Genomic DNA, 24,123 nt, shown 5'->3' on the forward strand with positions numbered 1-24,123 from the left:
CGCGAACCCCGCGCGGACCCGCCCGCAGTACACCGCGCGGGGCACCGGAGGAGGACGCAACAGTGCGCAGGCAGACGCCCGAGCTTTAGAAGTCTAACCTAACCTAGCTCCTCTTCAACCTTTGGGTGAGGAATGGGTACGAGGGGCGCCGTCGTCGCTGCTGCAAACTTCGTCCCCATCCAGGATGTGCAATTCTCCAGCCCGTCTCCCGATGGACGAGGGGGCAGGCACTTGGAAAGGGAGCTTCAAGAAGTAAGCGAATGAAAGCCTTGCTCTGACGCCTTACGGGTTGCTCTCTAAATCTGGGCGCTTTTGACAGCCATTTTCACTTTCTCCGGTTCCCCCTATTGGGGAACCCCTCTCGACCTGGAGGCGCCCGCACGGCCGCAGGAGCAGGCTGCCTGATGCGCGGCCAGCGAAACAAAGAACTTTGGGTGGGACGTACCTGCGGCAGCGGCGGCTGTCAAGTCCCCAAACTTCCCATAGACCCACGTCTGGGATGCGGGCGGGTGGCTCCCGGCTCCGCGAGACGCAGGCGGCTCGGACTAAGGCGAGCGGAGGGGCTGGGCGCGAGGAGCGCGGGCGGTGGGCATGGTGCGGCGCGGGCGGCCGCGGGGCGCGCGGGGAGGGCGAGTCCGGGAGGCGAGTATGCGCGACGGCGAGTGTGCGAGCGCGCCGGTGGCGCTGCCCCTGCCCGCTCCCGCCCGCTCGTGCAGCTCCGGCATCGGTTTCAGGGATCTTGTAATCCGATCCCTTCTGACTCACAGGCCCTGAGTGACAGTTCTGATTTGGTTCACCCGCGGGAGGTAGGGGAAAGAGAAAGAAAGAAAGCCCCCACCGTAAGCCCCTCCTGGCATCCAATCGACTTTCTGGAAGAAGGTCCCATACCGGCCTGGAGACCCGCGCGGGTGAAAGGGCCCCCCCCACCCCGGCCCAGCGCAGCCCGCGCTACTCACGCGGTGGAAAAGTTGTCCCTCGGTTCTACGCGTCCCTCCCTCGCGCTCCCTTTTCCCTCCTCTCCTCTTCCTCCTCCTCCTGCCCGCGCTCCTCCTCCCCCAAGTTTTAACAGATGTTGCCGGACTCTCCCCTCACCCGCGCGCTCTCTCTTCCTTAGCCCCCGCCCCCGCCCCGTCCCTTTTCTTTCTGCCACTCTCTAGCGCCGTGGGGACGCGCCGAGCAGCTGGACGCCTGCCGCCGCAGGGGGCGAAGTTGGGAAAACTTGGAGTGCAGCTCGCCTTACTTTTGCTTTCTCGCTCCTTCCAGGCCGCGCCGGGTCGCCGTGCCCGGAGCGGGTCCCAGCTGCGATGCGGGCGGTGCTGCAAAGGAGGCGGCGCGGCGCGGGCCGAGGTAGGGGACTGGGGGTAGCCGGGGCGCCGGGAGCCACGCGCGAGCTCCCTCCCCCCTCCGCCTCCTCCGCCTCTCTTGGGTCCTCACGCAGACACATTCATGCCTGCTCCTCCTCTTCCCCCTCCTTGACCCCGCGCCCGCTCCGCGCGCCGAGGCCCCACCCACCCGGCTAAGGGAAGGGGGCCCGGGCGTGATGTCACGGCTGCCCTCCCCGCCTGCTCTCGCAGCCCCGCTGGGACTCCCCCGCCGGCCCCTACCCCAGCTCCCCGCGCGCAGGGGCTGCATCCTGCCCGCGCGCATCGCCTCCCACCCCGCCTCTCGGCTCCCTTTTCTCTCGCTCACAGTTTGGGACCCTTTTTTCTTTTAAGGCCTCTCTGAGCACACCCCTCATTGGCTCCCCCTCTACTTGTACCATTACCCAACCCTGAAACTCCCTCTCGCCAGAGGATGCTTTTGGAAGCTCAGGGTTTTCCTCTCCGCCGGTCTCATCTGCCCTTGGGGCCAATTCTGGGAAGTGGGAACTCCCACTACACAGCCTGCTGTCCCCATGGGCCACTTTACAAAGGACACAAAAACAAAGACCCCGGGCTTGGAGCCTGGACTCCTACGTGGTGCTTTTCCCTGAGCTACAAAGTGTTTCTGTCCCTGATTTATTTTCAGTGGCCCATACTAGTAAAAATTATTTTCCCTTCTTCCTCAATCAGCCAGCCTACATCTGTTCCCTTTCAATGTACCCATCCTGGACCTGGAACTTAAAAAATGAGGAGGAACAAAGGAAGGAAACGAACGAAACAAAACAACCCTGTGACATTCCAAAATTCATTCTCCTGGAGTAAACTGAGCCTCTCTACCCACCAGCCAGCAGCCAGCAGTGCCTGGGAGCTCAGGGTGCACTTGTGTTGACTCGCTGAGTGTCTTGACTGAGGAAGAGAGTGGGTGGATGAATGATTAGCTATTATGATTTGAAGAGCATTTTGAGATTCAAATGCTTAAGGAGAATTTTTTAACGGAATTGATGATGGCATTCACTATTTGTTTCCTGGGACTTGTTGCTTTTCTAAAGACTCTACAAAAGCTGCCTCTGGCTTAAGCTTTCATGGTAGAAGCTGTGGAGATAAAGTAGGCCTGAAGGTCTTTTTTAGGCACTTATTTTAAGATCTCTCTCTCTCTCTCTCTCTCTCTCTCTCTCTCTCTCTCTCTCTCTCTCTCCCTCCCTCCCTCCCTCCCTCCCTCCCAGGCAGGAAGGAAGGAAAGAAGGGAAACCCACCACTTACCGCACAGAGCAAGTGTCTCAGGATACTAGGGTGGCTGTCCCAGCTTCCCCTCACTAACTGATCTCAGGCCCTGAGTCTCCACAGGCTCAGAGCCCATCTGTGGGATGGTAATAGGAAAACCAGGCCGCATACCTCCCAGGATTTATATGAGTTTCCAATAAGATAATGCATGTGAAAGTATAAAGGGACACAAATGTGTAAGAATTATACTTTTGCAATTGCAGGGAATTGCAAGCCACTCTTTCCTATGTAAACTCCAATATCAGTCACAATTTTTTTTTTTGTATTCAAGTACTGCTTCTGCCTCAATCACCTGAATGCAAATAATACATCCTGATAGCCTCCTCTGCTCACCCAATGGCAAAAAATAAATAAAAAGAAAGACAGCCAATAAATCAACAACTTGAATAAATTCGATATTTTGACTTTTACTTAAAACAGTCTTCTAGCAGATTTTGGATCATAAAGATCTTGATTCTCAGTTTTAAAAAGACAAGTAAAGAAAAAACAGCTAATCTTTCCCCATATGTCCATCAGAATAGCTAAAAACAAAAGAGGAATAATGGTGGTGTCTGCTGTGTGTCCCTATTTCCTCACCTTAGATTCTTGGCGGGAACTAACAGCTCTCTGCTTTGGTAGTAAACATGTATGTAAGGGTACATTTTGCAGAAATGGCAGAGGGAAAAAATATGGTTTGCCTTAATGTGAGTTAAATAGTGACATAATGCAATGACTTTCAATCTATTTTGACACAAGAACTCTTTTTCCAAATGAAATCTTATATGGAATCCCAAAACATAAAAGAGAACTACTCTGGTTGTAGTTGGGGTGGCGGTCTCCTGAGACATCTCTAAAAATCCAAAGGCACCCTGAAACTCAATATTGGAACGTCTCTTGTAATAATAAACTGGCACTTGTAGACCTACAAGGCTCTGAGATTGCCCTTTCTCCATGTCTAAAATTCCACCATTATAGAGTCATTTATTGCTATTTCTCATCAGTTCTCTTTTCAAATGCAAATCTCCTAGGAAATTTTTATATAATGAGTCCTCAAAATGATTAAGCTTATAAGACAGAATTTCTTTTTTTTGGCACCAAATTGAATGAAGTCGGAGACGAGACGTGAAGATACTTGTATTTCCTAGGGTTGCCACAAACTAGGTGGCTTAAAACAACAGAAATCTATTGTCTCACAGTTCTGGAGTCTAGTAGTCCAAAATCAAGGTCTCAGCAGGACCACGCACCCTCTGAAACCTTTAGGGGAAGATCCTGCCTCTTCCTAACTTCTGTCAATCCTTGGTGTTTTGTATCTTGTAGCTACTTCCCTCCAACTTATGCCACTATCGTCACCGAGCTTGGGAAACAGTCATTCTCTCTTTGTTTGTCTCTCCTCTTCCTAGGGGCACCAGTCACATTGGCCTAGAAGCCCGCTCTACTCCAGTATGGCCTCATCTTAACTAGGTATGTCAGCAACAACCGTGTTTCTAAATCAGGAGTTAGAACTTCAGCATGTCTTTTTTGGGGGGAGAGGAGAGACACAATTCAACCCATGACAACACTGAAAGATACAGGAGAATGAAGGGTCTGCAATTGAGAGGACAAAGGATGGGGCTGAGAGTAAACTTCCCACGCTTCTCTGCACTTTTTTGCCAGGTTGTGTGTGCTGTACATAATGACCAATCTTGCCTTCACTTACCACGGCAGCCCTTCCATCTCCCTGCACAATAGCCCCCAACTAATTATTGTGAAATTCCAAGGGGATATTTCATGTATACCGATAAACTACCAGCTGCAAGTGACAAAATTCAAACTCAAATTGGCTCAAGTTAAATTTAAAGGGGGGAGGAGGAGTGTTTTGCTGACTGAGAAGTCCAAAAGTGTATAGGCAGGCTACAGGCAAGGCAGGATCCAGGGGCTCATACAAATGCCTACTGAGTTTCCACCTTCCAGCTGCTAATTACCTGTCTGAGGGGATGCAATATTCCTCTTGACAAGCCAAGAGGGAGACTCCGTTGCATGGCAGGTGCACGTTTAACATGTCTTCTATAGAGCCCAACATGATAGCCACCATTTTCTTCCTCTTTTGTGCTGCTTCCCTCCTGTAAATGCAGGACTGTCACCTTTGCTTCAGTTTCCCATCATGGGGTTGGTCTTTTGGGAGTTAGTGCCTTCAATCCATCTGAAGTCACTTGTGCATCCTACAAGTCACATTCCTATGTGTAAGTGTCTTACTAGTTTTCCATCTGGAGATAGCTGATTAGCTTAGGAGCTTCGTTACTTAGGGATTGATACCATCCTCTATTGCTCTCAAACTTGCAAGCTTAACATAGTGAACACTCATAAAAATTCAAATGCCACGTACCATCCCTAATAGAATCCTTACTGTTGGACTAAGCCTTTCTGCTGCATGCTCTTTGCACTTATGGTGAGATATTTCCCAGGAGCCTCCTTAGTCTGACATGGCAAATACATAGATTCCTTGCAGACTTCATAACCAGCTCACTCAACATTTCAAACGTTTCTGAATTACAGCAGAGAATGCAGATTAGTGCTGAAACTAGGACCCTTAGCATCTCTGTGTATGTATGTCTTTCAGAAGTTTGTAGGTGCCAGTTAAGATAGTCGTTCCCTAAGGATTCTCATCACTTTGAAAAACGGTGGGAATTGAAATACTGTATGGGCTGCATTTGAGAACTATAGTCCAAAACAAAAATAAGGTTTCTTGCATTCCTGCATGTTCCCTCAACTGACCTGACCCCTGAGTGGGAGCAGCTGGAGAAGGCCGAACTCCCTCCAAGCCAGGCAGCCCTGACTATGAGTTATCTCACTGCTATGAGAACCAAGAGAGAGGAAACTTGACAAAGGAGATAGAGCAAAAATCAAGGTTCCAAACCCCAGGGTCACCCAACTCATTACTCTCTCTCCCTCACCCCGTCTCTCTACAATGACCTCCTATTCTACAGTGCTGTCTTCTGGATTCCCTCTGATTCCTACACTGGCACTGATTTGAGTTGCTGAGGGCAACTCTAGACATGTTTAAGTTTCCTGCTGCTCTCTCTCATTTCCTGGGCATCCTGGTTCTGTGTGCGCTGCACCCACTAGCCATTGTGCATATAGGGAAAGTCCTGGGGATACAGGCAGATCCCCAGCCACCAAATGGCCTGGGAAGGACATACTCCCTGCAGTAGAGCAGGGGATGGGCCTGAGCTTCCCCATGCTGACTGGCTGGTTGCCAGAGAGAATGCTTTTAAGTTCATCACACAGGTGCCCTTCCAAGGGTCTCTCACTCAGCACCTGCATAACTTATTCTTCCATCTTCCTGGAACATTGGGATCATAAATGTAACCCAGATGTTGGTTATGGTGCTATTCACCTTGGAGATGTAGCTGTAATTGGCTTGGACCTCAGCCAATCCCACAAGTTGGGAAGACCTAAAACCCTCCCATTGGATTTCTGCAAAGTTCAGAGCTCCTGTGGATGCTACATGACATCACCCCACATGCTATATATACATAGACCCTTGCCTGCTCCACAAGAAACCCACCACAGTGGCAATGGGGTGAGCTTCGCAGATTTTCCTGATGATCTGGGTAGTCCAGGGGTGATTTTCTCCATCCTTCTCTTTCAAAAATAAGATGTTTCTCTGTGTGTCTCAAACAGAGCAGTTTAGTGACCACGGTCTGTTTCTTGAGGTCTCACCTTCCTTTTCTGGCAGCTTATTCATATGACACTCTGGTTTCACTTGCCTCTTCCATCTCTCTTTGCCCAGGATCTGCTCCACTCTGTATCTGTGTGATTCTCTCCCACCCACCTGGCAGACATGCTCAGCTCTTCTTTGAGTGTCCTTAATGCTAAAGGAACACACAGTGGCCTATGGGACAAACATTGTCTGCTGATGCATATTGTTGGATATGCATGCGTAAATTTTGCCCTGGACTCTTCTTTGTGCCACAGTCTCTACCACTCCTCATGGCCTTATATTTCTACATCATTTGCATAATTTGTCTCACTCCTAAAAAACTTTGAATTTGCTGTTTTTACCCTAAATAATCCATTCACATCACTGTAGGTTTTACTGAGTCTTTTCATGAACGGTATAAAGGAGGAGATCTGATATCAAACACATCAGAGCAAAAGCTCCATTTCCCACTAGAATTCCTCTCCTTCATTCATCCCTGCCCATGTCACCACTGCATTTTTTTATTAAACTTTATTGGGGTGACAATTGTTAGTAAAGTTACATAGGTTTCAGGTGTACAATTCTGTAATACATCATCTATATATCACATAGTGTGTTCACCACGCTGAGTCAGTTCTTCCATCAGCATATATTTGATACCATTACCCTCATCTACTACCCCCTCCCTGCTTACCCTCTGGTAACCACTAAACTATTGTCTGTGTCTATGAGGTTTTGTTTCTTCATTTCTTTGTCTTTACTTGTTTTCAGTTTTATATACCACATATCAGTGAAATCGTATGGTTCTTGAGTTTTTCAGACTTATTTCGCTTAACATAATAATCTCAAGATCCACCCATATTATCACCAATGGTACTATTTCATCTTTTCTTACCACCAAATGCTATACCATTGTGTATATATACCACAACTTCTTTATCCAATCATCTATCAAAGGACACTTTGGTTGTTTCCATGTCTTGGCCACCGTAAATAAAGCTACAGTGAACATTGGAGCACATATATCTTTACAGATAAATGTTTTCAGATTTGTTGGGTAGATACCCAGGAGAAGGATTACTGAGTCATATGATAATTCTATTTTTAATTTTTTCAGGAATGACACTCTGCCTTCCACAGGGGCTGCACCAGTCTGCATTCCCACCAACAGTGTATGGGTTTTTTTTTTCTCCAAAACTTGTTACTATTTGTCTTGTGGATGATAGTCAGTCTAACTGGCTATCTCATTGTGGTTTTTATTTGCATTTCTCTGATGATTAGTGATGTTGAACATTTTTTCATATGTCTATTGGCCATTTGTATGTCTTTGGAGAATTACCTATTCAGGTACTCTGCCCATATTTTAATTGGATTGTTTGGTTTTTTGTTGTTGTTGTTGTTGAGTTGTATGAGTTCCTTATATATTTTGGATATTACTCCCTTATCAGAGGCATTGTTTGCAACAAATCTTCTCCCATTCGGTTGGTTGATTCTTTATTTTGTCGATGGTTTCTTATGCTGTGCTGAAGCTTTTTAGTTTGATATAGTCCCATTCATTTATTTTAACTTCCCCTGCCTTCGAGGTCAAATTCATAAAATGCACTTTGAACCCAAGTTCCATAAATTTAGTACCTATGTTTTCTTTGCATTTTATTGTTTCAAGTCTTATGTTTAGGTCTTTGATCCATTTTGAGTTAATTTAGGTACACGGTGACATATACCAGTCTAGTTTCATTCTTTTGCACTTGGCTTTCCACGTGCAGAATTTGTCATATGAGGGTATATATGAGGGTTTGTCATATATGGCCTTTATTATGTTGAGGTATTTTCCTTCTAAACCCATTTGATTAAGTGTTTCAATCATAAATGAATATTGTAGCTTATCAAATGCTTTTTCGGCATCTATTGATATGCTCATATGATTTTTGTCCTGTATTCTGTTTATGTGGTGTATCACATTGATGGATGTGCCGATGTTGAACCATCCTTGTGCCCTTGGGATGAACCTCACTTGGTCATGATGTATAATCTTTTTAATGCATTGTTGCATTCGATTTGCTAGAATTTTGTTTAGGATTTTTGCATCTGTATTCATCAGAGATATTGGTCTGTAATTTTCTTTTTTTTTTGTTATCCAGGTTTTGGTATCAGGGTAATGTTAGCCTCATAAAATGAGTTAGGGAGTATTGTCTCTTCTTCAATTTTTTGGAAAACTTTGAGTAGGACAGGTATTACATCTTCTTTGAATGTTTGGTAGAATTCACTAGTGAAGCCAGCTGGTCCCGGACTTTTGCTTTTGGGAAGGTTTCAAATGACTGATTCAATTTCCTTACTGGTGATCGATCTATTTAGATTTTCCAGTTCTTCGTGATTCAGCCTAGGAAGGCTATATGCTTCTAAGAACTTGTCCATTTCTTCTAGGTTATTGAATTTGGTGGTATATAGTCCTTCGTAGTATTCTTGGATGATCCTTTGTATTTCTGTCACATCTGTGGTAACTTCCCCTCTTTCATTTCTGATTTTGTTTATTTCTGTCTTTGCTCTTTTTATCTTAGTGAGTCTTGCCAAGGGTTTGCCAATTTTATTAATCTTTTCAAAGAGCCAGCTCTTTGTTGCAATTAATTTTTTCTGTTGTCTTTTTGTTCTCTATTTCATTTAGTTCTGCTGTGATTATTATTATTTCCTTTCTTCTGCTGTCTTTGGGTTTCATTTCTTCTTCTTTTTCTAGTTCTTTAACGTGTAACGTGAGGTTATTTATCTAAGATTTTTCTTCTTTCTTGAGATAGGCCTGTAATGATATGAATTTCCCTCTTAAAACTGCTTTTGCTGCATCCCAAAAATTTTGGTAGGATGTATTTTCATTGTCATTTGTTTCTATGTATCTTTTGATCTCTCGTATTATTTCTTCTTTGACCCAGTTGTTTTTTAAAAGTATGTTGTTCAAGCTGCACATGTTTGTTGCTTTTCCTGCCTTTTTTTTTTTTTTTTTTTTTTTTGCAGTTGATATCCTATTTCAAAGCTTTGTGATCAGAAAATATGCTTGGGATGATTTCAATCTTCTTAAATTTGCTGAGGCTAGTTTTATGTACCAATATATGGTCTGTCCTTGAGAATGTTCCATGTACACTAGAAAAAAATGTATAGTCTGATGTTCTAGGGTGAAGTGCTCTATAAATGTTAATTATGTCCATTTCATCTAATGTGTCATTTAGGGCTGCTATTTATTTATTTTCTGTCTGCATGATCTATCCATAGGTATCAATAATGTATTTAGGTGCCCTACTATAATTGTGTTTTGGTCATTTTCTCCCTTCAGTTCAGTTAGTAGTTGCTTAGTACCGTGTTTCCCCGAAAATAAGACTGGGTTTTAAATTAAGGTTTGCTCCAAAAGAGGCATTAGGGCTTATGTTCAGGGGATGTCATTCTGAAAAATCATGCTAGGGCTTATTTTCCGGTTAGGTCTTATTTTCTGGGAAACATGGTATATTTTAGTGCTCCCTGATTGGGGGCATAAATACTGATGACTGTTATGTCTTCTTGTTGTATATTCCCCTTTTTCACTGTGAAACGTCCATCTTTGTCTCTTGTTACCTTTTTTATCCTGAATTCTGTTTCATCTGATATTAGTATGGTTATAACTGCTTTTCTCTGAATACCATTTCCTTGGAGTGTCAGTTTCCACCCTTTCACTTTGAGTCTATATTTGTCCTTGTAGCTAAGATTTGTCTCTTGGCAGCATATGGTTAGGTTTAGTTTTTTTTTATCTAATCTGCTACTCTGTAACTTTTTATTCGTGAGTTCAGTCCATTTACATTTAGGGTGATTATTGACATATGAGAATGTCCTATCATTCTATCTCTGGTTTTCTGGTAGAATGGTGTCTCCATTATTTCTTTGCCTTTTTGTTGCTGTCTGTTATTTCAGTGTGGTGGTATTCTATGATTTTTCCCTCTATTTCTTCTTTTTTTATATTGTATATTTCGGTTTTGGATTTTTTTTGAGTGGTTACCACTAAGATTATGTAAAAGAAAGTATCATATTTAGAGTATTCCATTTTCTTCAATATGCTTACTTTCTCCATTCCCTTGTGCTGGTTCAGACCTTTAGTCTCTCCCCTTTTATGTTTTTGTTGTCACAAATTATCCTTATTTATGTTGTGAGTTGATTTCTGTGCTGCAGTATCAAGGTGTCTTTTTCCTCTTTTTTTAAAGTTTTTATTTTTATTTTTTTTCCTCTTTCTTTACCCTGTGAGTTATGTTTAAGTGTATAGTGTCTTACTTGGTGTACGGGTTGCCATTTCCTGTCTCTGTCTGTTTGTAATACTACTCATGGTTTTGTATTATTTTGCTTTTGTTTCAGGTCGAATAGCCTCCTTCAGTATTTCTTGTAGTGCAGGCCATGTGTGTGAAAATTCCCTCAGCTTCTATATGTCTGAAAAGGTCTTTATTCCTCCTTTGTATTTAAAGGGTATCTTTCCTGGATATATTATTCTTGGCTTATAATTTCTGTTTGAATATTTGATTCCACTCCCTCCTGGGTTGCAGAGTTTCTGCTGAAAAATCTAATGATAACCTAATGGGCTTCGCTTTATAGGTTACCGTCTTCCTTTCCCTGTCTGCCTTGAGGATTCTTTCATTGTCATTAATTTTTGACAGCTTAAATACAGTGGGCCTTGGAGAAGGCCTGTTGGGATTGAGGTAATTAGGTGTTCTATTTGCTTCTTGGACTCGAGGATCCAGTTCTTTCCACAAGTTTGGGAAGTTCTCGTGGACTATTTGTTTGAATGTACTCTGTTCCATTCTTCCTTTCTTGTCCTTCTGGTATGCCCTTTATTCTTATATTGTTCCTTCTGATGGAGTCAGAAAGTTCTTGTAGAGTTCTTTCATTTCTTTTAACTCTCAGTCTCTCTCTTCTTCTATCTGTGACATTTCCAGATTTCTATCTTCGATGTCACTGATTCTTTCCTCCATCTGGTCAACAGTATTACCTAAGCTAGCTATTTCATTCTTCATTTCTTTTATTGAGTTCTTAATCTCCAGAAATTCTATTTGGTTCCTTTTTAAAATTTCAATCTCTTTGGTAAAATATTCATTTTGTTCTTTGATTGTGTTTCTGAGTTCATTAAACTGCCTGTCTGTGTTTTCTTGCATCTTGTTGAGTTTTTTCAGAACTGCAGTCTTGAATTCTCTATCATTTAAGTCACATATTTCCGTGTCTTTAACTTCATTTTCTGGGGACTTTTCATTTTCTTTCTGAGCTGTCTTGTTACCTTGGTTATTCATGGCAATTAATTAATTATTATTTCTCTTCCTAGGCATCTATAGGAGTGGGTTCTTCAACAGGTTGATAGGAAGAGGTCTTTCTTTTGTTTTCCAGTAGGTGTTAGTAGAATGTTTTATTTTCTCTCTGACTGCAGCCATTTATTCTCTCTCACGCTGTAGTGTTATATTTTCTCTGAACTTTTCCAGCTTCTCACACAATGGGGGAATTCCCTTGAAGAGGGGCTTCTCTTATGTGAACAGTTTGCCTGGATCACAGGGCACCGCCTCCTTGGGGGGATATGGAGAGCTTCTGAAGTTCCAAAGTTCTTTCTGCATCAGATTTAGGGCCTGTATGTTTCAGCAACTCTCTTAATCCGTCTAGGGATCCACCCAGATAGGTGGGGACAGGAGTTGGATGAGTTGTGAGAGGTGGCTCTAAGCAATGGCAGCGTCCACCAGCACAGCCCACCCTGCACCCAAGGTTCCTTCCCCTTTGCTGGAACTAGTTGGGCTGCGAGTTAGTGGCTGTAGGCCGCACTTCTTAGGACTGCAAATATTCTGTTCTTTTGATCTGACATTGGTACCTTTCCGCTTCTAGCAGTGGGCAGGGGGGTTGGGGCAAACTCTGGGAGGGTAGGGAGAGGACAGCTGGCTCAGTGCCTATGCCTTCCATCCTCTGCTCATCAGTGAGGGCTTAAAGCACTGTTTTCAGCCTTCCTCCTTCAGTGTTTGCTCCCAGGTCTCTGCCTGAGCGTTGTGTTGAGCCGTGTTATATGCTGACCCCTTAGGAGGGACTGTGGGCCATAAACGGAGAGCTAACAGTCCAAATTCTTCCCTCTCCTGCAGCTCTGGTTGCTCTGGAATGCAGGGTGCTCTGAGCTCCAAGTTCTGGTCTGATCCTGCACCTGCGCTGCCCCTGTCTCCGTACTTCCCACTTCCTTCCTCCCCCCGTCCCCTCCCCACCTCGCCAATTTGCCCACCTTTAGATGATTTCAGTTGTGTGTCTCTTAGTCTTGCCTGTCTGCTGTTCAGGGAGTACTTTGTGGAATTATAGTTGTTCAATTTGTTGTAAATTCCAGGGGAGATTTCAAGAGGCTCACCTCACGCCGCCATTTTTATGACATAATCCCTGCAGTTTTTAATTTACTCTGCTCATCTCCTGCTCATAGTCCAGCCTCACCAGGGGCATCAGGACTGGTAGAACAATACTTATGGTGGCTGTGGGTGGATGCTAATAAACACCAGAGAGAATGTGGGGGCTCAGAGAGCCTTGTGGGAGAAGGGAAAGACATAGGAGCTCTGAGCCACATTCTCTCTGAGAGCTCAGAGCTAGTGATCATTTTTATACCTTTGTTATTGTAACACCCCTTTCATGGCCCTTCCAGGGTCCACCATCGCTGAAGAGTGAAACACAAGTTACATAGAGATGGTGAAAGGTAAGTGTTTCTCTCTATATGTATGTATCTGTCTACCTATAATGTATAGCATTTTTTAATAATGACTAACAGTCACACTTCCTTGGGGTTTTCATATTAATCAGAAGTATACAAGACAGACCAGATCTGGGTTTAAATCATTCCTCCACCATTACTGGCTTTGTAACTTTGCCAGTTCATTCAGTTTGTTCATCTATAAATTGGAAATAAGTTATGTATCACTTAATGGCGGTGATGGTTTCTGAGAAATGCATCGTTAGTCAATTTCATCATTGTGCAAACATCACAGAGTGTACTTACACATACCTAGATGGTACAGCCTACTACACACCTAGGCTGTATGGTACAGCCTATTGCTCCTAGGCTACAAAGCTGTACAACATGTTACTGTACTGAATACTGTAGGCAATTGTAACACAATGGTAAGCAGTCATGTATCTAAATATAGAAAAGGTACAGTAAAAATATGGTATAAGCGATAAAATATTGTACACCTCTATGTATAGGGAACTCCACGTGAATGGAGCTTGCAGGACTGGAAGTTGCTGTGGGTGAGTGAGCAGGGAGTGGATGTGAAGGCTAGGACATGACTACATGACTGTAGACTTTATAAGCAATGCACATTTAAGCTACACTAAGTTTATAAATAAATATTTGTCTTCAATAACAAATTAACCTTAGCTTACTGTAACTTTTTTACTGTATAAATTTTTGAAACTTTTTAACTTTTGAGTCTTTTGTAATATCACTTAGCTTAAAACACAAGTACATTGTACAGCTGTGCAAAAATATTTTATTTCTATATATTCTTATTCTTTAACCTTTATTCTATTTAAATTTTGTCTTATTTTATTTTTAAATTTTTAAGTTTTTTTGTTGTGAAAAACTAAGATATTAACCACACTAGCATAAGCCTCCACAGGGTCAGGATCACTAATATCACTGTCTCCACCTCCATATCCTGTCCCACAGGAAAGTCTCATGGTCAATAACATGCATGGACCTGTCATCTCTTAACAATAACAATGCCTTCTTTTGGAACACCTCCTGAAGGACCTATGGAGGCTCTTCTTGAGGCGGTGTCACTCTTTTCAGAAGTAAGTCCATGGTGGTTTTCTTGTTTTTTTGTTTGTTTTTCATTATAGATTTGCTTATAAGCAGATAATACACCATGAACATTTCTCTTGATTAATGAAAAATTTTTGGTGTTCGGTCCATGTTGTCAAACTTTTTAAGGAGCCTGAAGTCTGCACAAGTTTCCGCTAAATGATTCACTGTGAATTTTCTTGGATCTTCTTCTTTTTCTTCTCCTGCAGTTTCCTTTTCTTTTGCTTCTCCTTCAGCTATGTGTTCCTGTTCTAGTTCTAACACCTCCTCATTAGTCAGTCCTTCTGGAACAACTTCTAGAAGATCCTCAGTGTTATCCTCATCCACACCCAGGTTCAAGTTGTTTTACATCTCAACCACAGCCTTGTGGATTTTTGAAACTGCCTCTTCTTTGACAGCAAATCCTTTGAAGTCATGGACAAACCTCTTGAGTATCTTCTTCCACATGCCATTCATACACTCCTTGGTGACATCACTCCAAGCCCAAGCAAGACTCCTGATGCAGTCACAGAGTTTGTAATCCTTCCAGAATTGCCTCAGTGTCTTCTCAGTGTCTCCTAAGTTGCAGCGATGGCCTGGTCAAAGGTCCCCCTCAGGTAGTAGGCCCCTAAGAATTACTTATTCCTTCATCCATCAATTGGATCAAAGAGGTGGTTTTAGAGGAAGAAACACCACTTTGATATCAGGATGAAGATCACCAATAAAAGGAAGATAAGCAACAAGAAGCAAAATCTTTTGAAAGGTATGTTATTCTCCAAACAGTACTTCATTTCGCTCACATAGCAATTCAGGAGGGCATCTTGGAAGAGGAGCTGAGTGATTCATGACTTCTTGTTGCTCCTTCAGGATACTGGCAGTGTGTGTTTATTAATACGTTTGAAGGCCCTGGGGTTTTCATTGTACCAAATCACAAAGGGTTACAATTTGTAGCCTGTGACATTGCCCCCAAACAAGACTGTTATCCTGTCCTTACAAGCCTTAAAACCTGGCATTGGTTTGCTCTCTTTATGGGTGAAAATCCTTTTGGGCATCCATTTCCAGAAAAGGAAGTTTTTGTCCATATTGAATATTTGCTCTAGGGAGTAATTTTCCTCCACAATCAATTTTTTTTAGCTTCTGTCACTTTATTCTCATTCTTCAAGATCGTAGTGCAGTGCAATGAGACATGCATGACTGGTGAGCATAACCATCACTGGTTTTCCCCCTTCAGACTCCTTAATCACTCTTAATATTGTTTCCAGGTCAGTCACTTGACATGGACTCTTACTGGCAACATCAGCAGTGGATTTTCTAGAGGCCATGATGAATAAAACAACACAAGATTAAATTAAGCACAAGAGAAATAATGCCATTAAGAGACATGGTAAACACAACATGTATAAGGTTGCTGTAGGCGTAACACGTCATACTGTTTTACAGAAACCTTTTTTTTTTTTTTAATAAGTAGAAAGAGTGTACTCTAAAATAATGATAAAAAGGATAGTATGGTATATACATAAACAAGTAACATAATCATTTATCATTATCAAGCATTATGTACTGCACATATGTGTACAGAAGCATGTAATGTCACACTATGACATACAGCTAAGGTGATAGGAATTTTTCAGCTCCATTGGAATCTCACGGGACCACCATTGTATATGTGACCCGTCATTGACTGAAATGTTGTTATGCGATATGTGAGTATAATGATACCCATCTGTGGGGACAGAGCCAGGAGTGCAGTTTCCAGGCTCTTGGCCTCACGTGGAAAGGTGCTGGCTCAGGTAGTAAATGGCCATCAACTGTGATTGGATGGCCATCAGCTGTGGTTAGTTGGCCGTCAGCTGTAACCAGTGAGCCATTGGCCACTAATATAACTGCTGTGGCTATGCTAGCAGAAAAATGGGGGCTAGCAAGAAGATGATGGCTGGGCTAGCAAACGCCGATTGCAGCTAGCACGGCAGGTTGCAGATAGTGTAGATCCTGCTTCCTGTGTCTGCAACCCAGCCGCCAGCGAGAATATAGTGATATAACTCCCCTACCTATGGCTCTGTGGGTGTTCCTTTTTGGACTCACCATATCCTGCGTTGTAATGTGGGGAGCGGGAGCAGAGACCCCGCATGGCGCCCCACGTGACACCATCTCACAGAATTTTTGTGAGAAGGAAATGAGATGGTGTATATAAAGGGATGAGCCTTCTGACTGGATTAGGAGATACCAAGAAAAGCAAATCTCCTCTCCCTTCTATTTTTCATTCCCACTGAGATCCATGTTATGTCACAGCCTTTCATGAAGAGACTTAAGGTATGTGAGTTTAAGTCTACGTTCTACCTCACCTATAAAAATGTGACTCTTTTTGAATAGTGTTCTACTGAACTATCTAAAGTCACAAAACTATTCCAAGTCTCTATGACTCACAAAGAACTCTTTGGAGAAAAATTTCTTCCCCCCATGAAACAACCTGCCAATTCCAGATAAGTTGCTACTTTTCCATGCCCACAATCATTCAGAAGTAATTTACGGGCACATCATTTAGAAACAACAAAGATCCAAAGCACCCAACCCTTAGCTACTCTACGTTTTTCTTTATACAAACCCATCGACAAGTGTAGCTTGCAGGATGACTGTGTGTAGGCAAAGCTCTGTAAAGAGATGGGGTATCCTTTCTTGTTCAGACTGCCTACACTTGCAGGACCTTAGGTTGATTCTCAACTCAATCATTTACTCATTCAACAAACGTGCATGGAGCATGTGATATGTGACAGGCTGCACAAGCCCTTGGGCGTATGGCAGTGAGCGAACAGTCACATTCCTTGCCCTCCTATAGAAAGGGAAACAACATGAACATACACACACACACACACACACACACACACACACACACTGTGGTGAGCACTATAAAGGAAAAGAGTAGGCCAGTATGTGGCAGATTTCAGGGTAGACACCTACTGTAAATAGGGTAATCATGGGGTCCCTCTCTGAGGAGGTGATTGAGGCTGAGATCCAGGATGAAGAGCAGTGGTGAGGCTGACAGTGTGGTCCAGACAGAGGAAGGCAAAGGAAGTAACCTGGCTGAAGGTTCAGAGGTTGACAGGGCTTGCCAGATTCCAGGCCAGAAGGTAGGTGTTGGCTTTTGCTTATATTCCACCTGATATGGGAAATCAATCCCACAGTCTTAGGTAATGCTAAAAAGGGTTTTGAGAACCTTGTTTAAAAGGCATGTTATTATAATGAAGTGTCAGAATATGCTTAGTGTATAATTTTACTTCTACATGAATTAAGAAACACACAATGCGTTTCTTTTTCTTTCCTTGAAGTTTCATATGATATTTGAAAGCACTGATTCTGTATGCTGCTTCAGTTTCCAAGATACCATCTATAGAAACCTATGCTCCACTAATTTACCATTTGAAACACCAAATAGAAAATACTCCTTCTGCCACTCCTTAAGCTCCACCAATATTAGCTATGCTTTAGAGCATAAATACACAGGGTCACATGTGATGTCTGTCTGTACAGCACATTTCAATGAGGCACACCAACAACCATACACACAAAGGCTCTAAGGAGAATCAAAGTTGAGCCTGAAACACCAACACATTGCAGAGTCTCAGTGCTTGTTAACTTGCATTAACAGTGCCTGAGCAACTGCAATCAGATTTCATCTACACATGCAAAATGAAGTGGAGAACTGAGTAAATTATCCTCTTATGGGCCAGGCAATTAAGGCAAAAAGTGGTTAGTTAGCCTGGATTGTCCAGATCCTGGTCTTATCAGATGGCTGCATCAGAAAGCCAGAATAAAACACCTTTCATTTTTTAAATGTTAAATAATCACAGTGTTGATTGGAAAGGTGCTGGGTAGATAGCCATCAAGGTTAAAGTCTCCCAAAGAAGGAGCCCAGCCATGAAGAACCCATTCAAGCTTGCCCGAATAAGAAAGACTTGGGCAGTAATTAAATTCCTGCATATTTCTCAAACCCAAAGAGAGGGCATTCAGCCTGGACAAGGCACCTTTCACAATAGAGCTTCTATTCAAGACAAGGTTTTAGAGTTTTTAGAAACTAACTTTTTTAAAAAAACTTATTTTGTATTGTCAGTTATAGCATGCTCTGGGGCAGGAATGGGCACAGACACCTATGTTTCCCAAGGGAAATGATTCATGCCCCAGAATGACAGCCCTCAGCCTCCGCTTGCTTCTAGGAGCCTTCACAAAAGGGTCGGCTGGTTTATGGTGGACTGGGCTTTCCTGTGCTCAGCTCATTGCCACAATATCCCGGTTATGGAAGTAACAGAAGGAAAGTAGTCCATCCCTTGCTATCAAGCCAGTATGGAAGCTATCTCACCCTTAAAATCTAGCTTTGTGTTGGTAACAAAGCCTGGGCTCAAAAAAGCACCATAAATCTGAGTTCTGCTCCTTTTTGGCTATGTGTTTTTGGGCAAGCTACTCAATTTCTTCATAGGTAAAGTGGAATCCTAAGGCCTATTTTATAAAACTATTTAGAGAATTAAATAACATAATATTTATTCCCTACATGGTACATAGACACTCAACTTGATTTCTTTCCCCCTTATTTTAAAGATACTTAGAGTAGTTTTAGAGTAGGATCTCAATAAACATTTGTTAAATAAATAAGATAGACAGACTGGGTACCATGAGGGGAGATAGACCATAAGGAAATGAGGCTGGTGTCATTTTATGCAAACAGGAATTGGAGGGCTCGTGTGGCATGAAGGTCACAGAGGAGCACCTGGAAGGAGCACCCAGCTCAAGCTTGGGTGGAATCCCATCGGGCAGGTTCCCACTGGAGGAAAGTCTTAACGGCCACATCTTCTGAAGCTGGCCCCCTCTGCTTTCTCTCTGCTCTTCTCCCACAACTTCCACCTTGTATCATTCTATAGTTGCCTATTCAAAGACATGATGGGTAACTCTAAAAACCTGGACCCTGGGTTCCATGTGTCCAGCTGTGCCTGGGGTGGAGGGGCTACACCACATCCATTTCTCTTAGTAGGGGACTGGACAGACATGCTGCCAGACCTAGATATCAGCCCACTCCCTAGCATGTTCATAGGCTGCAACCAAACCCGACTCCTGGTCCCAAACACTGGTTTTCCCAACTTATCTCTATGCAGAGGAATTGTCTAGAGGGAATCAACTCACATGTAAAAGATTGATTGATTGATATTTTTGTGTATTTATTAACAATTACAGGAAAAGTCTGTCTCTGAGCACTGCCTGTGGTCTCCTAAAAGGGAAAGAGGAATGACTGAAACTTATCATCGAACCATATTGACTTTAAGAGAGAAGACTGTACATATGGTGAAACACACTGGACTTACCTGTGGCTCTGGCACCCAAGGGAAACCCCAATGTTATGTTCGCCTCTCTAAATAATATCTTTATGAAGCCCCACAAGCCAAAGTTATCTTCAACAGTTGATATGTTTTTAGTCTTTGGGAGTTAAAGATTTATTGGATGATATGTGTAATTTTTTTTTTTAATGGGACAATATCCTTTCTGCTGGGACTATCTGGCAAAAGTTTGTGAAGTTCCTGACACTTTCTGAAAATGGGCTTATATGCACCCAGACTGTTATGTGCCAGAATCCCCCAAGCAAGCAAATTTGTAGTCACAGGGCTTTGAACATGGTATTTCCTGCTGTGGCCTCTCTGGTAGCTGAAGTTCATGGGTCTTTCTTTACTGGCAGGTCACAGGAAATCCAATGGCTTAAGTCAAAAAGGGAAAGTCATTGGAGGCTAATATAAGAGCAAGCTCCAGGAAGAAAGAGGCAGACGACCTTTAGAGCATCTCTGTTGAGATACTATCTTTAGATTTCTCCAGATCTTGGCTAGAATGACTTGCTGGGAACTATGTTTCTCCAACCACATTAAAACGTATGACCTCCGATGGGAAGAAAATATACAACTTATGGCTTCAAACCCTGGCGTGGAAATGACTCTCTACCTCAGATTCATTTCAAAAATCCCACTTGGATAAATCCAGTAAATCCAGATGTAGGAATTAGAATTTGTAATTGGTTTGACTTATAGGGGGGAAGGGAAAGTGTAGGGTAATTCCCACTTTCTCACACCAGTGATAAGATGATGGCACCAGCCTAACATAGAGTAGAGAATTAAAGAACATGTGCTGGTAGGGCGAGGGGACTTGTGAGAACAGGGCAGGAAGAACATGTACCATTCTGATACTTCAAGTTTCAAGTCATTGTGGTATTGAGTTAGAAATATTCTTAGAATACTAGATATATAAACATGGAGTTGTTTCAGGTTTGGGCTGGAGATAAAGACTTGGGAATCCTGAATACATATTGGTGAAAACTGAGAAAAGATGGGTTCACCAAGAAAAGCATATAGACCTGAAGAAGACAATATGACACAACTGTGGGCAATGACAACACTTAAACGATAGACTAATAATAGTGATCCACCAAGTCAGATGGAGCAGGTGAGGCTGGAGCAGTAGGAAGGAAGTATTATCGAAGACTTATAAGGGGTGGTCACTGTTCAGATAGCTAAAGGAGGTTAAACAAGGTGAGGATTACAAAGTGGCTCTCAAATTTGGCATGTTGGTTTCCTGAATAAACATTTATTGAGCATCTAATATGTGCCATGCACTGTTCTAAATGCTGGGGAGACAGTGAGGAAGGCAAAAGCTAACACGGTGCCTCTCAAACTTAATGTGCATCTCAGTTACTGGGGGATCTCGGACCCTGTACCATCTGCTTCAGTAGCCTGGGTTGGGATCTGAGATCCTCAGTTTCTCATGAGTCCCAGGTGATGTGATGCTGTTTGTCTTCAGGCCCCACTTTACGCATCAAGAGGTTAGACTATATGACATTACAGATCATAAAAAGGCATGAGCTTTGACTCTCAATGAAATAGTGGAACCTAGTGGTGCTTTTGGAAAGCGATTTTAGGGGAATGTTGAATTGAAGCCAGTAGACATTGGGCGATAAGAGAGTAGGGACGAATTACTGAGGAAGGAGATTTTGAGTTGGTAGCAACGAAGCTAAAATGTTACAGGTAACATCTTCTGTCCTTCAACCATACCTTCCCTCCTTCCCTTTTTTAAAACAAAGCATGTGCCATTTTTGAGGTCCCTGTAGTCTTCACCAGGTATATGAGGTCAGACAATTAAGTTCACGGACTCATCCTAGAAAAAGTGCTACATACCTCATTGCTGAATATCACTACGGTCACCTTCAAAGTACTCCCCTTGGGAAGCTATGCACTGATGCCAGCACTTAGTCCACCCTTCAGAGCAATTTTGGAACTCTTTTTCTGGAATGGCCATCAGAGCTGTCATCGTCTTGATGTCCTGAATGTCATCAAAATGTCTTCCTTTCAATATTTCCTTTATGTTAAGGTAAAGAAAGAAGTCATTGAGGGCCAGGTCAGGTGAGTAAGGAGGGTGTTCCAGTACAGTTATTTGTTTACTGGCTAAAAATTCCCTTAGAGGCAGTGCCGTGTGAGCTGGTGCATTGTTGTGATGCAAGAGCCATTAATTGTCAGTGAAAAGTTCAGGTCATTTTCATCTAACTTTTTCACGCAGCCTTTTCAGCACTTCCAAATAGTAAACTTGGTTAACTGTTTGTCTGTTTGGTACAAATTCATAATGTATATTCCCTCTGATAACAAAAAAGGTTAGCAACATCGTTGCAACAAGTTCAAGAACTTAATTGTCAGACCTCGTATCACCTAGAATTTGGTCTATGCAAGACATATAATTGTAAAAACAAACAAATAAAAGGTTAGACTTGAAGTGTTAACATAAAGATTCGTTTGGGAATTTGAGCTGTTGATTTCTTGGGCCAGTGGCTTATAAGTTTATGTTTTCATTAATTTAGTCTAAAATTATTCAAACCATAACTTTGGACTAATTGCATTAAGCTAGTTAATACAGTGGCAGGCATAACATCTGACATTTCAGTTTGGGGGTGAATGCGGTTGCTAATGTTTTTTTTGTTTTGAGGGGGGCATTGCTAAGGTGTTTAGAGGTGGTTGGTAGAGGGGAGAGGATGAGCATTTTAAACTGCCCTCCATGCGACCACTGAATTAAAATGTGATGTCCTTCCTCGAGCCCCCAGCTACATGGGATAGGGGTAGTTCTAGCTTGCAGCCAAGATCACCCAGCACTGAGATGGACTAATCAGTGTGAGTTTCCAGATTACCCGTTGATTAAGAACTTCTAACCATGACAGTGTACAGTCATTGTCTAATGTATCGAGAGACCACAAGTTTCACTCAGGTGCAAACATCCTCATATCTCAGGGAAACAAAGCAAACAATGCTATAGAAAGAAAGAATACAAAACATCCCATTTATTTTTGGCCCATCTCCAGGTTTCTGCATATATTCTGCTTCCATTTAAGTTTGCTGTACATGACCCAGTACTTAAGTTTATGATAGTTTGATGTGAAATCCAAAGTATGAGAGATTAGAAATCACTGACAGTGTATTGGACAGGGGCTACCAAACACTTCCGACACTTCCCTGCAGTGCCCCGGCTCAGTTGTTTCCCCAGGGAAGATCCACGAAGCATGCTCTGGTCTGCAGCCCCAGCTCTGGGCAGGCTTCTGTAGGAGGAGTTTCTCTTCCAGACTGTTCTACAGCCCCAGCTCCGTCCGAAGGAAGTGAGCGACACAGTGGAAATTCAGACGACACTGAATTTGCCCTAGGTAGAATTACAATTATGCTTCTAGTCTTCCTGTCTGATCTGCCAATCAGAATAACCCCAGAGGTCTGAAGAAATAAGCACAACTTACAAACACCATGCATGCTTGTTTCAGCGTCTGGAGCTAAAGGAGTCAAAGGATGGAACATTAGGAAAAGGCATTCAATCTTTTTATTGGTGATTACTAGAAGTACATTCTTTAACTAAAAAAAAACGAGATGCCCATCTAAACCTCATACCAATGTATTTTTAAATCTTTTTCTAAAGACTCCCCCAAATCTCAAATTGGTAATAAACTATAGAACTGTAAAAGCTTCTACAGTTTTTCCCTCAATGCATCCCTGGACATCTTCTTGAGAAGCAAATCATTATAAAGTAGCTCATATTTTCCTACAAGGGTAGTGCCATAATTGGAAGCTGATATACTGACTAAGGATTTGAAGTAAAATAAATCATAAATATGGCCACCAATCTACCATAAATGCAAAGCCATAACTGCTATAAACCTCAGCGATCACTTAACATTTAAAATTATGTTCTGAGTCACAGAGGCCTATAATTTTATTACTATAAGGGACCTTAGGGATTATGTTGTCCAGCCAACAATTTGGAGATAAGGAAATTTAAATCAAAGATGATTAAGTGATTTGCTCAATTTAGCCAGAAGCAGAGCCAGGACTGTCTCCATCTTCCCTTTCTGCTAAGTTCTTCCTTGGCTAAACCCTGCAAAATGAAAATGTAAATACTGATAAGAAAAGAGTGAAAATATGCATAAAGGACATGGAAAAGTTACTTTATCATCAATATTTTATGTAATTTATGTTAATTTGATATCTATTTCATAATTCTGTTATCCTTAGAATTTAGGAGACTATGTTAGGGGACAAAATGATTCCTTTTTATCCTTCTTAAGAAACTTTCCTAAGCAACCACAGACTTTCAAAATCATTCCCTTAGTACAGGGACTGGCAAACCTTTTTGGTAAAAGACCAGAGGGTAAGTATTTTAGACTTTGTGGGCTACACAGTTTGTGCAACTACTCACCTCTACAGTTGCAGCACAAAAGCAGCCCAGACAACAGCAAAACAATGAATGGGGCTGTGCTCCAGGAAATCTACTATGAACAGTGACATTGAATTTTATATAGTTTTCATACTTTTCTGGCACAACAAAATGTTCTTTTTCGTTGTTACTTAACTTGTCTGTGTCTTTGACCATCTGTAAATGCGGGCAGTACCATTGATTTGTTAGGGTGGTTGTGAGGACCGAATGAGTGACACCTAGAGAGCCTGGCCATGTGGGGCCTCAGCACAGTAGATGTTAAATAAATGTCAGTTCCCTTT

The 24,123-nt window shown here is 42.5% G+C and overlaps 1 protein-coding gene and 1 long non-coding RNA gene across 13 annotated transcripts in view; one reads left to right on the forward strand and one right to left on the reverse strand.

Annotated features, from left to right (window-relative positions):
- The window catches only part of GLI3 (GLI family zinc finger 3), a 278,504-nt gene extending 277,613 nt beyond the window's left edge, over positions 1–891 (reverse strand). The window contains exon 1 of the mRNA XM_088797850.1: positions 446–891. The gene's annotated coding sequence lies outside the window, so the exon portion shown is untranslated. The remainder of the gene's footprint in view (positions 1–445) is intronic.
- On the forward strand, positions 1–24,123 carry LOC148758377 (uncharacterized). 12 transcript variants are annotated; one of them, XR_016021100.1, is made up of 6 exons: positions 4–252; positions 1,264–1,347; positions 4,022–4,082; positions 12,947–12,997; positions 14,503–15,467; positions 19,301–24,123. It is a non-coding gene; the product is annotated as an uncharacterized LOC148758377 (long non-coding RNA). The 12 variants fall into 12 exon arrangements; XR_016021099.1 differs by having other exon boundaries at positions 12–252; positions 13,970–15,467; XR_016021108.1 differs by lacking the exon at positions 4–252 and having other exon boundaries at positions 983–1,347; positions 13,970–14,846; positions 15,346–15,467.

This window comes from Rhinolophus sinicus, chromosome 4, assembly GCF_057876585.1.
Source record: "Rhinolophus sinicus isolate RSI-liver-muscle chromosome 4, RSI-T2T, whole genome shotgun sequence".
In the NCBI taxonomy this organism is placed as follows: Eukaryota; Metazoa; Chordata; class Mammalia; order Chiroptera; family Rhinolophidae; genus Rhinolophus; species Rhinolophus sinicus.